This window comes from Anabrus simplex, chromosome 2 (genome assembly GCF_040414725.1).
Source record: "Anabrus simplex isolate iqAnaSimp1 chromosome 2, ASM4041472v1, whole genome shotgun sequence".
NCBI lineage: Eukaryota > Metazoa > Arthropoda > Insecta > Orthoptera > Tettigoniidae > Anabrus > Anabrus simplex.
The window spans coordinates 1217601142-1217617214 of record NC_090266.1 but is presented as its reverse complement, the minus strand read 5'-3'; the positions used below and the strand labels follow the sequence as shown (position 1 = coordinate 1217617214).

Below are 16073 nucleotides of genomic sequence, written 5' to 3'. Positions count from 1 at the left end.
ATCAATTCAGTAACGTGAACGGAATCAAATGAATCGAATATCCCATCACTAGTGCGAAGCCCGTGGAAAAACCCAATAAATAATGAATCTTCTGACAATAACTTGTAATGGTGTTATGGACATTCCACTGACAACAACAGGAGGCTTTACAGTGACAGTAGGCGCCTCCCCTAGTCTAAACTTTGCATTTTATTAATAAACCGACATATTTTCTATATTTTCTCCAGGACAAGATGTGACGAACAGATTACAGTAAACGTTGCGACGAATGTTAGGGACAATTGAAATGTTTAGCGCAGAAAAGAGTAACGTGCGGACAATATCAAATCAATCTACTATGGACTGTTGACTCCAAAAATAACCTGGCGAAAATAATAATAATAATAATAATAATAATAATGGTTTTACGCCTTACTAACTCTAAGGTTTTTCGGAGACGCCGAGGTGCCGGAATTGTGTCCTTCACGAGGTATTTTGAATGCCAGTAAATTTACCGACACGATGGTAACGCACACTCGTTGGCAAAAAAGCGCACCATGAACAAATCGCGCGACTATAACGAAGGGTGCCATATTACAGCATCATCATCATAGGCAGACATGTGTCTCATTTGTGTTTATTGCTGATACCTTGTGCGGAACTGCCAGTAGAGGTCGCACATGTCCCTCCGCCATTCATAGATGTAAGACACCGAATACGGACTTGTAAGCAGAGTGAGCTACCTCCAGAGCTAAGTTAGTAACCGGAAAGTTGAGTGTGAGGGGGGCTGCAGGGTGGAAGTTGGGGCGCACTTCAATGTGTATCAGTGTTGGACGTAGAAGGCTCGGATCGACCAGCAGGGCCAAGTTGTAAGCACTCCACTCCATCCTGAGACATGTCACACCTGTGTACACCAGTATAATATCCAGGTAGCTATCATCGTGGCGTCCCTATGACGTCTGTCATTATGACCTTCGCAACGCTGAGAACGTTAGGGCAGCATGGCAGCTTGCGGATCGGCGACAAGTGGTCGGTTCTGTCAGGACACAGACGACCACCGAATTCGAGTTTAGAGACGTCCTGGTTCACGTTTCATTGTAATGCGGTACACCATCCCAACGAGAGGTGGTGAGTGAAGGAACACTGATGCGGCGACCGTGCCTTCTTCCTTTCCTGTTGCAACCCGATAATGCTTGGCCTCACATAGCACGAATATCTCTGGCCTGCCTTCGTGATATCAACATACTTCCTTCGCCACCAAGGTATCCAGACCTCTCGCCCTTTGAGAAAGTCTGCGGCCACTTTGGACTGTCTCAGTGCTGCGGGTGGTCCAACACCGCACTAACTGGATTCTGCGTATGTTTGTTATCCTGCGAAAAAATGCTTGGTGTGGTGCAATATTTTGACGTTTTCTCTAAACCACCATGTCCTGTGCCTGCATCCACTCTCGTCCTTTAGCGATGGCTCCTCCATTGTGCGTTTTTTTTTTTTTTTTTTTTTTGCAACTGAGTGTATTTGAGTACTTTCAATAACCACCGGACTGAGCCGGGTTCGCTCGCCAACTTGAGCTCAGAAGGCCAGCGCTCTAGCGTCTGACATGCCAGTAAATCTACTGACGCAGGTCTCTCACATGGAAATACTTTTAAATGCTAACATACAAAGGACATTAAGAAAGTTTTTCAATGTGAGTGAACGCTTTAGACTTTTTCAAAATAATTTCCACCACACTCAAGACACTTCTCTATACGTCGCAATCAGTTACTGAACCAACTCTGCCACTTTTCTGTGGTTACATTTTCACACTCTTGATCCCATGCTGCCAGAAGCTCCTCGTCGGAGGCAAAACGCCGCTTCATCTTTACTTCTGGGAAGAGTGCAAAGTCGCATGGGGCAAGATCAGGACTGTATGGAGGGTGATCAAGCAAAGTCAACCCTCATCTGGCAAGAAAATCCATTGCTACATTAGCACGATGTGCTGGAGCATTGTCGTGATGCAAGAGCCAAGTGTTGTGCCGTGACCTTGGACGGAACTACTTGACAGCCTGGATGACCTGAGGCAGACAAGTCTCACTGTACCACTTCGCAGTAACTGTCCTTTGTGTTTCTAGCATAACCCGATTCAGGATGCCCCGTTCAGTGAAGAATACTGCAATCATCCTTTCCTTCAATGACCTTGACTTTCGCAATTACAGGAGCACCCTCATCTTCAGACAGCCACACCTTGTTCTGGGAATTTGTTGGGACATCGTTATAATAAAGCCAAGTTTCGTCACCTGTAACGATGGTATCGGCGTTACGCGAAGTTCCATTTTCAAACTGTTTTAGCATTTTTCGGCACCATTTCACTCGATGTGCCCTTTGTTCCTCTGAAAGTGAATGGGGCACCCAAAGGGAACAAACCTTTCTAACATGGTGATGGTCGTGCAGAACTGAATGAATAGTTGGTGTACGGATGAGGATCTACCTGCTGATATGTAAACCGCCTCTCTTGCTGCAACATTTTCCTCATAGCTTCAATGTTTTCCTCAGTCACTGATTCAGACGCTCGCCCATAACGAGGATCATCTTCAACCCAAAATTTCCCCTCTGGAACTCTTTGTACAAGCGGAAATTTGTTGTCCGATGTGGACAGTCTTTCCCCAGCACAGGGGACATTTCCTCCAGGCACTGGTCAACAATTAATCGACGAGCAAAACTGTAGCGGATAATTGCGCGACATTCACCTTTAGGCCACACTGACATCTTAACTTGCTTTCAGTCCCAATGCTAGGTAACAACTGGTGTGAAGGTCGTGCCTTGCTGTCTTCTAGACCGGTTTTCACACCTCTTTTCATCCCTCGCCATAACAGGTGTGTCCAGCCAACCGTTATTGCGTATTGCAAACATTTCCTAGTGCCCTTTGTACAACACACTGTGCAAGGATTCGATTCCGAAACTTCGAGCATAAAAGACAAGTGCTTCAACCAACTACGCTACCCGGTTGATCAAAGAGAATGTATTATGACAGTACTAGTAACTCTGAAATCGCACAGAGGTTTTGAAGTCGCTTTCAATGGTACAATCTCGAAATAAATGCGGAAATTAATAGAAAGCAAAGGGAACAGCTATCTCTCAACAGAGTGCAATAATCTGAAAGGTAAACGAGCCAGCAGTCGATCTAATGACGATAGCAAGCTTCAAAGCTGCTCATTAAGCAGCGAAGCGGGATTACTGCTCAGCAACAGGTAGTATGACTGGCATTAACCGACTGCCCACAGGACTTCTCTCAAAGCGCAGGCGCTTCACCGCAGTGCCCCATTTCACTTTCAATGAAATGCACTGTTATTGTATTTTTTAAATAATAAAAGTAAGTTACATGTATATTTGAGCTTATCCCATTACACACGTTTACAACATCACTCACTAAGACATATAATGTATCAGCTTCAACTAGCTACTGTCAATTGCCTTCAAACTACAATAGCTGTTCCCAATCAGCTGTATGTTGACATGCATTCCATTAGAGAACTCAGGAATCGAAGTCCAGTGGCTCAAACTGACTTCATGTCCTTCGAGGAAAGGAGCTTTCTTCAGAATTTGTCACATTCACCTTCAGGGAACATGAGTGGAATGGTATCTCACTTTTCAGTCTCAAGGCACTCTTCCGAATAATAGACCCAAAAATGTACACACCTATTAATTCAATCATTATGACACACATTAAAACACCATTCTCATACATTAAATGTCTGCAAACTGAAGACTACAACATCCGTAATATAATAAAAATATTATGTTAGTATGAGATATTCGTGGCCACAGTGAGAATGGAAAAATTCCGCTGTTATTATTTCATAGAAGAGGTTTGGAATACTGTGATCAACTCGTTCTCTCTCTCTCACTCTGGAAGAGAGTATTTCTGATAATCTGCGATTGCTTTCTATTCTGGTGTATGTGTGCACGAGAAACTAATTCAGGCTGAACATGAGAACGAAACTGCAGTAGTCTTGTGAAAGTTATTATACTAGTATTTTCCTACAGAGTCGCGACTGTGACAACGTAGAGTGCAGACGTGTCAAAGGAAAGAATGATGAGAGTAACGGCTTAGCAGTACAGGATGAGAATAGGATGTTGGGACGGAGCAAGGTGGTGCTCGACAAAGTATCCAATGGAAGGAATGAGAGACAAAAGTATCGCGAAGGGACTGTTAGAAATCATGTTATGTACGGTGGTGGTAGCAACGTTGCTGATGGTGGGAGGAATAGAGAAGAACCCAGGTCCAAACTTAGGATCATTTGGGTGGGAGGAGTTGGAAGAAATATAGTGGTGAAGGAAGCAAGTAAGGGAGAAGATATTGAAGAAATGCTGCAAGAGTAGCGAACGACGCCAATAAGAGAAATGAAGGACGTAAACAATTTTATAAAATAAGAAATTAGTGGTGGAAATGATAAGATAGCGGACTTAGAGGAGGATGTGGGAATTCTGAAAGAAAAGGTGGGTGCATTGGAAGAGGAATTGGCAAAAATAACGAGAGGAACAAGGCTGGTTGTGCAGGAGTCAGCTACGAAAAATGTTTTTGTGTATGGTGTACCAGAAGTTAAGAATCGAAAGTGGAGTTGGTGTTGAAAGTGGTTGACATAATAGCGAATAAAATGAAAGTGAACTTTCCCGAAGTTGATATTGATGATTTGCACAGAGTAGGAAGGAATAATGGAAACAAGCCGGTGAAAGTGAGGCTTATTTCAACCTTGATGGCGGATACATTACTAAGAAATCCACTGAATTACAAGTTGCTTTACGTCGCACCGCCGGCCCCGTGGTGTAGGGGTAGCGTGCCTGCCTCTCACCCGGAGGCCCCAGGTTCGATTCCCGGCCAGGTCAGGGATTTTTACCTGGACCTGAGGGCTGGTTCGAGGTCCACTCAGCCTACGTGATTAGAATTGAGGAGCTATCTGACGGTGAGATAGCGGCCCCGGTCTAGGAAGCCAAGAATAACGACCGAGAGGATTCGTCGTGCTGACCACACGACACCTCGTAATCTGCAGGCCTCCGGGCTGAGTAGCGGTCGCTTGGTAGGCCAAGGCCCTTCAAGGGCTGGGGTTTGGTTTGGTTTGGTTTACGTCGCACCGACTCAGATTGGTCTTATGGCGACGATGGGACAGGAAGGTGCTAGGAGTGGGAAGTGGACGCGGCCTTAATTAAGGTACGGTACAGCCACAGAATTTGCCTGGCGTGAAAATGGGAAACCACGGAAAACCACCTTCAGGGTTGCGGACAGTGGGGTTCGAACCCACTATCTCCCGAATACTGGACGCACATAAGCGACTGCATCTATTGAGCTCGGTAATCCAGTGAATTTGAAAGGTTCAAACATTTATTTGAAGGCAAAGATAGACAAGGGAGAGAGGAAGCAGATGGAAATTTTAAAGCGGCATATGCGGAAGGCTAGAGCACAGGTCTCACGAGCGCAGATATTAGGAAAATGTCTGGTAACAGGAGACCTGAAATGGCCGCGGACTTGGACCCCGGAGAGATTGCAGAAGCTGGAAATGGGCGGGGAAGAGGGAAGCGGCGAGCACCGACCACAAGACGTCAGCAGTGGAGACAGGAGGGAGCAGCGTCAGCAGTAGGTGAATGGAGAAACTATGGTGAGTCAAAGCAGTACAGGAGCAAATGAAACGAGAAAAGAGAGAGAAGCGGAACAGAGAGAGGAGATAATAGGAGGTGAAGTGGAAGTGAGAGCCATAATTAGGCAGGGAAGTGATTCCGTGTCCCATATAAAGGGGAATACAGATCGGAGAGAAGACAGGGGATGAGTAAGGGAAGATCGTAAGTCTGAAAGATTAACCCTGGAGTGGTCGCATGGGTTTTGTCAATATTAATGGTCGCACCGGGTCTCTCAGACCCATTTTCCTCAGTGTTTTACTATTAGATTTTTATACTTTATTTCCAATTACAGTATTATATGACATTATTTCGTTTATTTTAATGCAGTTTACATGACTACAATATTTAACTATCCCGTTTCTTAACCAAATAATGTATTTTTATAATCACACTGAAAACGGAATGTTTTCTGTTAACTTGTGAGAGGTAAAACATGGTGACAGTAAAATGTATTTTACATTTTTTTTTTTCACTTTTCCTTGCATCTGCATGCATAAAGCAACACTTTCATCTATTTTCTACACAGTCTTAATACAGTAAAACATATTTTTGAGAATTTCACACTTGAACTATTGGTACAAAAATATGGATTTTTTTAGGTATGTGTGAATTATATGTCATAATTCATAAAATAAAAATCAAATTAGTTTTAGAAACACATCCAAGTACAGGGAAACATTACTTTAATCAATTTCTACGCACATTCCGCAGACAAGTTGTCCATGTTCTCCACAAACAGTTGGGGCAGATGAAGGATGTCTTCCTGTCTTTGTTTGTTGGGCAGAAATGACCAAGAGCTTCTTCATCTTCAGATTCCCCCAATATGGAATGAATCCAGGCAGAATTAGCTTCATCCACTGTTACACAGAAGAAAAAGTGTACTAAACTAACATTCGAAGTTTGACAACAGACCAACGTTAACAGTCGCACCTGAACAGCCTGTACGAGCAAAGTTTCCAAGGCAACTGAGAGCGGGCTACTGTGTTCGGTTGAAGGTCTGGAGCCAAGAAACTACCAGGGATGGGGAAGATCTCGGTGCATTCCAACAACAGTAAAACCAATAAGTATGTCCGCCCGGGTCTCGTAGACCCATCACGACTACTCCAGGGTTAATGGGAGTGGGGGGGGGGGGGGTAGAAAGAGGTCGGGCTCGGAAAATGGGTAGGAAAGAGGGGACAAGAACGACAAGGGTGAAGACAGGGTTGAGGAGGGCTCACAATGGAAAATTAAGAGAAGCAAGGCGGGCAGTGGAGAAACAAATAATGATAGAGAGAGGGGAGTAGGAAAGAAATAACTATGTATGCTGATAGGGGTGCTGAACATTGAGGGGTTAGTGGGGAAGTTGGGAAGTAAAGAAATTGTGGAATACGTTAACAATTTCGAGATATGGGCCGATGACCTTGGATGATAAGCCCCTTTAAACAACATCATCAAAAATTTCGAGATAATTGCCTTAGTGGAGTCGTGGTTAGGACAGGGGGTAGAAATTGAATGGCATGAATATAGATTTGTCAATGTGATAAGAAAAAGTGGGGAAGATGGGGAGAAATCCAGGGGAAATACTAGTATTAATAAGAAACGAGATAGACGAGAGGGTAGAGAGAATCCAGGAGTGAGGTAGGCGGGGTGGTATGGTTGAGAATTGAAATGGAGAGGGGGTATTCTGAAGCAATGTGTTTGGCCCTTCTACACAATCATCCAAAGGATTCACTATATTCGAATATTTTTTGAGGAATTACTTGAGGATTAAGATTAAAGGGTTATATGAAGAAGATGGGATGATTTTAAGGGGTGACTGAATGCAAGAGTTAGCAATAGAGTTGTTTTTACAACATTCATTAGCGCGTTAACTAAAGGGCCTAAAAGTTGCGACATTTCAAGTTCCGCGCGATCAGCGATGAATACCTGCTGGCCAATGCTAAGCCGGCACACACACTTCCCGTCTGGAGACACCCCTCTGCACCGCCTTTTACCCGCCAAGTTGGTTCTTCCCGGCACGTTCCCCTCCCTTCTCCTCGCGCTTGCAGGCTGCTTGGCTGTGGAACGAGACCGGCGCTATATTTTGCTTCTTTACGTACTATAATTATTGAAATCCTTTAAATCACGTTCCGTTTCACACATAATGATAATAAATAACCTAAACGTATTTACTCATATTTTATGCAAATGTTATATTTTCATTCCTGCTAATTCCGGTGAGTTGTCAATTCGTGGGTACAACCCCGAGTTAAGCACCATCGGGCGTGGACAAACGTGGTATAAGGTACCGCGTCCGACGTAGGCTTAAATTATTATTTACGTCTGAAACACCTTGAAGCTGTCGGTAGTGTCATTTAGAGTGGACATACATATGAAATTTATTAAAATAAATCACCCACCTTGAAACAACGTTAAATATCCTTTTATTTAAGGAAATTACGTGCCCGGGTAGAGGATCTCAATGAATGTAATGAGATGTTGTACCTCGGGATATCAAAATATGGTTACAGGTCCAGACCTTCTTTTCATGTCCACTCCCCTACCCCCATTTTGTGTACGCTATCAGTTGTGTCATAACGAAACGAAATCCCGAACAACAGCAATTATAAACTCCGAGTTAGAAACTGCTGGTATTTCCCGTATTACGTACTCTGGTATAAGGAATCTAGATACAATGTTTTTATTTGTGCTTGTACTGAACGATGTATTTATGTTTTGCAGTGAAAGGCACAACACATTTCAATTGTAGCCATGGTTGTCGAACATAAATCAATTAAATGCATAGACAACTTTTATATGAGTATGACATGGAATGATTGACGTAATATGCAACGTCTTTAAAAAGAAATAAAGATGTGCATTTATATATGCAGTAGATATACCGTAATCACAGGCAGAGCTGTAGTCCTACTTACTCGTACTTTTGCGCTATAGCTGACAGAGGTCTATGTATTCAACAAGTAGCCATATTAAAGTATCACACTACAGTCTTCTGGGTACAATGGCAGTTACATACGTAAAAGTGTACATGGCTATTGTACGAACTGGTACAACAACAAAAAATTACAAGGCACCACAATAAATGACTCCATATACATTACATCGGGCAAACTCCCCGTCAATAATAGTAAGCAAAAACAATTTATGGTCTATTCGAGACATTACAAAATAGTGAAAAGACGACTGAAACAAAACACAATTAACAACAGGCACCATACTTTTCTCAAGGGACGTATGCTTTACAATAGTGGTGTTCCTCGTAGAAGTGTGTGACGCACAAGTCCTTTGTACACCACGCACATTTGACAAAAGCAGTATTCGGGCACAAAGAACATACCAAGCCAACACTGTCAAAGGAATACACTACCGGGTGTTCGAATTGTCCAGGATGATCATCAAGGTACCCACTGCGGTACCACGAGTACTTCCACATGTTTGTGAATCGAGGAGATGTCAGCTGGAAATGTAACAGTGATTGCAACTTTAAGATGGTGTTACGGTGATGCAGCACGATGCCGGTATTCATAAGTCGCAGCCCGGAATACATTCGTCTGGTGTATGTTTTCCAAATACGAAACCCATACACGTCAAATGGCTGACAAACGGCTGTAGCGCCGGCTGGAATCTTCACAACTTCAACTTCCGTGCCATGAACAAGCGCATTGTGGCCAGAGAAAGAATCTAACAATAAAATATTTTGTCCATCGGGTAAACTTGGTTTCAAGATGTCATTATACCAGCTCTGAACTTCTGCTTTGCCCATCTTTCCAGACGTGGTGCACACGACATGAATATTTTCGTGTGAAAATATTCGTTTCTTAACAAGGGAACCAAAAACGCCATTTCCTTTCCTTTAAAACGATTAGCAACGGGGAGAGTAGCTCACCATCTGCTGACATGGTAGGCATAATCGTGTAGCTGTGCGTAGTAGAGGGAATTGATTGGACCACCGTGCTAATCGACTTTTCTCCTCGGCGCGCTAATGTTCTGCCGGTGTACATTTCCAAATTAAAGCCGCTTTGGTCGCTGTTAAAAACATGTGATGGGCTGTGTAACTGTATTTTTTCTTTTACGTTTTCCACAACAAACATTTGGGCTTCCACCATAACGTCACTTCCCCTATCAAGTTTTCTCATTGTTGTCACGACAGTAATTTTTCGGGATGTGATTCCAAATTTCTTTTTGAAGCCGTACACCCAGCGTGAGGACGCTTTAAAGTCATGGAGCCCGCGAGAGCGGGCACTTTGCATTGCCCAATGTTTGATTGTGGCGTCATGGATGGTGGACGTACGGTACTCCGCGTCGAAGTTTTTCTTGCAATCCATCGCAATAAGACCAAATTTGTCTCCGAGAGAGCCTCCTTCATGCACAACTTTTTTCCAGGCGGAGAGCTGTGACACACTATGCAAACGACGGAAGTGCTTTTGCACAGTTGTAAATTTAAGATTTTTCCGTTTTCCACTCCTCCAGAAGTTGACTGCTCTTGTTTTATACTGTAAGTCTACGGTGTCCGCCGAACTGGCACTGTCTTGGCTTTGTCCCGGTTCTGGCTCGCTATATTCAATATCCTTTTCGGTTTCCTCCGACTGATCAGACTTGTACGTCAAACTGGTAACGTCCTCCACATAGAGACTGTCACCTTCAAGACAGCAACTTATAAGCTCTGAAAAAAAATTAAAACAAATAACTAAAATAAATGTTGTTATGTGTATATGCATTGACAGGAACAACGGAGAATACAACTGTTCGTTTAAAAACAACGAGAGTGTTATCGGTAATGAAATGAAATGTCGTATGGCTTTTAGTGCCGGGATATCCCAGGACGGGTTCGGCTCGCCAAGTGCAGGTCTTTCTATTTGACACCCGTAGGCGACCTAGGCGTCGTGATGAGGATGAAATGATGATGAAGACAACACATACACCCAGCCCCCGTGCCGTAGGAATCAACCAATTAAGGTTGCAATCCCCGACCCGGCCGGGAATCGAACCCGGGACCCTCTGAACCGAAGGCCAGTACGCTGACCGTTCAGCCAGCGAGTCGGACAGAGTTATCGGTATCAACATATCATAAACCTACAATTTCACATGCAACGCAAAAGACCACGCTTCAATCTACGTTATTACGGCCTATGTCCGCAGTGTGACATCTCCCCGTGAGCGTCAAAACCTATTTGACAATAGTTGACTGCTTAACACTCACTCTCAATCGCGTCATAAAGCTGCAGCTCCCGAAAGTTCAGAGGACCTTCTTCACCGTGACTTCCGTGCTTTGCTTGAAGATGAAAAATAACTTTTGACACGCTCAGTGACATTGCCCTTAAGGACTCGTCGCAAACGTTTTCATAAATATTTCATAAAATGTAAACTGCCTATACAATGTGGAAATTCCAAGGGAGAGCTATGAGGAAGGCTGATAGCGTACGCAGTGTAGCACAGGTTCTGTTCGACAGCTAAGCAGACGGCAGCGCGGGGAGAGGGAAACGAGTAGTGCTGAACCAGGCGGGGCGGAGGCGAGGAGGAGCAGAGGTGTGGCACAAAGCAGTGTTCCGGCTAAGCATTGGTCAGGAGGAATTCATCGCTATTCGCGCGGAACTTGAAATGTCGCAACTTTTAGGCCCCTTAGTTAACGCACTAATGAATGTTGGCGCCTAAAATTGATGCTGAATTGTTTTTACATGTACCTCAATGTGTTTGCTAAGTTTCATCGCGATCGGCGACTTCACCATTGTGGATGTTTCCTTGTAAGAACCGATCCCTCTGGGACTCCATTTTCTTGAACGTGATATTGCGAATTTGCCCTCCCTACTTGGACAAGGAATAAACAGGGGAACAAACAATCGCAATAAATACCGGCAACTTACCTCGGAATATCCATTGATGCAGGACTGAAAGGATACCATAGCGCCATGTGGTGTTATAGGCCTTTTCTAAGTCAGAGAAAACAGCCACCAAATGCTGTTTGCGGGGAAATGCATCCTGGATAGAACTCTCAAGGCGTACCAAGTGGTCAGTGGTCGAGCGAACGGACTCGGAGAAAAGTCCTTGTTTCTCCAGACACCACAAAAGTCGGCGATTTACCATCCTCTCAAAAAGTTTACACAAACAGTTAATAAGATAAATAGGTCTGAAACTTCCTGCATACATAGGATTTTTGTCAGGCTTCAGGACAGGAATTACTATGCCCTCTCGCCACTGAAACGAAAACTCACCATCTCTCCACATACGGTTCAACACACGAAGGAGATATAATAGACTATCCTCACTAAGGTGTTTCAACATCTGGTTAGCACATTGTCTGGCCCAGGAGACGTGTCCTTGCAAAGTGCCAAGGCGCTGCGGAGTTCCCACAATGTAAAGGGCACGTTATAGTCCTCGGAAGCTTGAGTGGCAAAACTAAGGTGATAACGTTCTGCCTCCCGCTTCAGAGCAAGGAAATCACGATGGTAATTCCCGCAGCCCGAACATCCGCGAAATGACTGGCTAGATGGTGAGCAATCGAGAGTGGTTCAGTGACGATAATGCCTGCAATGGAAATTCCCGGTACAGAAGATGATCGGATACCCGAAATACGCCGAGATGGAGATGGAGTATGTGGCGTCATAGCCCACACATTTCTGCCACGATGCTTTCTTACTTTGACGAATAAGAACTCGTGCCTTAGCGCGGAGTTTAAGTGTTACCAAGTTGGCCACAGTAGGCTGCCGACGATGTCGTTTATGCGCGCGACGGCGTTCTTTGATAGCAGCTGCAGTTTCTCCGTTCCACCAAGGAACGAGTTTTTGGCGAGGAGACCCTCAGCAGCAGCAATAAATAATAACTTGTGTTATGTAAGCTACTTCGCCGTCTACAGTCCGCCTGGTCTCGTCGTTAAAGACAGCTAGTGATGTGAACTTCGGCCAAGGAGCATGTTTGGCTAGACGGATTTTTGTTTCAACATACATACATACATACATTACATAATCATTAAAGACTGTTATGCCTTTCAGCGTTCAGTCTTCAAGCCTCTGTGAATTTACTAAACGTCACCACAATCCTCTATTTGCAACTAGTGCTGTGGCCTCATTTAGTTCTATACCTCTTATTTTTAAATCGTTAGAAACTGAGTCTAACCATCGTCGTCTTGGTCTCCCTCTACATCTCTTACCCTCCATAGCAGAGTCCATTATTATCCTAGGTAACCTATCCTCTTCCATTCATCTCACATGTCCCCACCACCGAAGCCGGTTTATGCGTACAGCTTCATCCATCGACTTCATTCCTAACTTAGACTTTATCTCCTCATTCCGAGTACCCTCCTGCCATTGTTCCCCCTGTTTGTACCAGCAATCATTCTCGCTACTTACATGTCTGTTATTTCTAACTTATGAATAAGATATCCTGAGTCCACCCAGCTTTCGCTCCCGTAAAACAAAGCTGGTCTGAAAACAGCCCGATGTAAAGATAGTTTCGCCTGGGAGCTGACTTCCTTCTTACAGAATAATGTTGCTCGCAACTGCGAGCTCACTGCGTTAGCTTTACTACACCTTGATTCAATATTACCATCCTGGGAGAACACACAACCTAAATACTTGAAATTATAGACCTGTTCTACTTTTGTATCACCAATCTGATATTCAATTTTGTTGAATTTCTTACCAACTGACATCAATTTAGTCTTCGAGAGGCTAATTTTCATACCGTACTCATTGCACCTATTTTCAAGTTCCAAGATATTACACTGCAGGCTTTCGACACAGTCAGCCTTTAAGACCAAGTCGTCAGCATAGGCCAGACTGCTTACTACATTTCCTCCTAACTGAAACCCTCCCTGACATTTTATACCTTTCAGCAGATGATCCATGTAAACTACGAACAGCAAAGGTGAAAGATTACAGCCTTGTCTAACCCCTGTAAGTACCCTGAACCAAGAACTCATTATACCATCAATTCTCACTGAAGCCCAATTGTCAACATAAATGCCTCTGATTGATTTTAAAAATCTACCTTTAATTCCATAGTCCCCGAGTATAGCGAACATCTTTTCCCTCGGTATCCTGTCATATGCTTTCTCTAGATCTACGAAACAAACACAACTGCCTATTCCTCTCGTAGCATTTTTCAATTACCTGGCGCATACTAAAAATCTATTCCTGACAGCCTCTCTGTTGTCTGAAACGACACTGGCTTTCATCCAATTTCCTCTCAAACACTGATCGCACCCTCCCTTCCAAGATGCCAATGAATACTTTGTCTGATATACAAATCGATGATATACCTCGATAGTTGTTGCAATCCTTCCTGTTCCCTTTCTTATAGATAGTGCAATTACTGATTTAGTCCAATCTGAAGGTACCTTGCCAACATTCCGTGCTAATCTTACTACTCTATGAAGCCATTATATCCCTGCCTTCCCACTATAATTCACCATCTCAGGTCTCTCTTCATCTATTCCTGCTGCTTTATGACAATGGAGTTTATTTGCCATCCTTTCTACTTCCTCAAGCGCAATTTCACCAACATCATTTTCGTCCTCCCCAGGAGCTTGGCTGTTCACAGCACCATGAGGAAGATTTCCTTTTATGCTGAGAAGATGTTCAAAATATTCCCTCCACCTCTCCAGTGATTCAATGGGATCTATTTTGAGATCACCTAAATTACTCAAAACACTGTTCATTTCCTTTCTCCCTCCCTTCCTAAGATTCTTTATTACTGTCCAAAAAGGTTTCCCATCTGCTTGGCCTAGCCCTTCTTGGTTATTACCAAATTCTTCCCACGACTTCTTTTTGGATTCAAGTACTATTTGTTTCGCTCTGTTTCTTTCATCTACGTCTACCTCGGCCCTTGTTTGGAGCCATTTCTGATAAGCCTTCTTTCTACGTTTACAAGCTGCTCTCACTTCATCATTCCACCAAGATGTTTGCCGTTTCCCCATCTTTACACACAGCTGTTCCTAGGCATTCCCTTGCTGTTTCCATTACAGCATCCCTGTATGCCACCCATTCTCTTTCTATATCCTGTACGTGCTTACTGTCTACTGTTCGAAGCTTTTCACTAATCATATCCATGTACTTCTGTCTAATTTCCTTGTCCTGGAGATTTTTTACCCTAATAAGTTTGCAGACAGATTTCGCTTTCTCTACCCCAGGACCAGAGATACATAGTTCACTACAGATGAGATAGTGGTGTGTATCATCGAAAAATCCCCGGAAAACTCGTACATTCCTAACAGATTTCCTGAATTCGAAGTCGGTTGAGATATAGTCTATTATGGATCTGGTGCCCCTAGCCTCCCATGTGTAGCGATGAATAGCCTTATTCTTGAAGAATGTATTCGTTACAGCGAAACCCATGCTAGCACAGAGGTAAGAATAATAGCAAAATGGTCACTGTCACAGAGAATCCACCGCGGATCAACTGCGGAACCAACGTTTGGCTGCATAGACTTACGTCTATGCGAGAGTATGTGCCGTTGGTTACCTGTGTTCAACATACATAAATCCAGCTCTGTTACTGTTTCCAACTCGCTTCCCCTGGGGAAAGACGTTCCAGAGCCCCATATGGGGTTATCGGCGTTAAAATCATCCTATAAGAGGAAGGGAGGTGGAAGCTGATCTATAAGATCACTGACATCATTTATGTTAAGAGCCTGGCCTGGTGAATAATAATCATTACACACTGTTGCTATGACAGGCAGCGGTACCCGCACCGCAACTGCTTCCAGTGGGGTTCTTAGAGGAACCTGTTCGCTATAAGCATCAGAACGAACAAAAATACCCACGCCACCGGATGCTCGGTGAGCATAATATCGTTCTGTCGAGTATAGTCTGAAATTTCTTAAGACCGTATGATGACCTGGTCTGAGGTCTGCTCCCCGAATACAGACTATACTCGCCGCGAACTCACTAATGAGCTGGCATAGTTCAGCAAGATGCCTGTCATAACCGTTACAGTACCACTATAACGGTGCCATAGTGTGGACTAAAAGACTTTGTTAGGCTATGAGCGAAAAGATGCTCTTAAACCTAAAGATTATCAATATCAACATCTACATCGACGTCCATTCCGTCGTCGAGAGATGGTTGGACTGACGCCCAGAACGTCGACGCTTTCCGGGGACGGGATGTCCCCTACGAGGGGAGCGCGCAGGTTTTGGAGCAGGCGTACCTGCTGGCGCAGACTAATACCCTCCAGTTGGAGGGCATGATTTCCCTTCGCAGGAGAAGTGCGGGAACAGCCCGGAAAGGGCGCTCCCCTTTTCCGACTTCTTTTCATGTTTAGAAGGGCTGGGAGATGGTTTCGCTGCCCTTGTCGACGATGCAGCCTCCGTCGGCCTGGGCACGGATTTCGCCGACCTCTGACCTCTGATTTGAGCAACGAGATACCATGTTCCCGAACCTCCAGGCTGCGCCGGCTTAGGAGTCCCAGCCGGCACAGACTTCTTTGTGGTCGAGCTTTCACTCTTTGCCGATGTGTTCGCAGGAGCAACAGCC

At 44.3% G+C, this 16073-nt stretch overlaps 2 protein-coding genes across 6 annotated transcripts in view; one reads left to right on the top strand and one right to left on the bottom strand.

Annotated features, from left to right (window-relative positions):
* The window catches only part of DNAlig3 (DNA ligase 3), a 957513-nt gene that overhangs the window by 809071 nt on the left and 132369 nt on the right, over window positions 1-16073 (bottom strand). The gene's annotated exons all lie outside the window — the stretch shown is intronic.
* CNMa (CNMamide) overlaps window positions 1-16073 on the top strand; it is a 428349-nt gene that overhangs the window by 329388 nt on the left and 82888 nt on the right. The gene's annotated exons all lie outside the window — the stretch shown is intronic.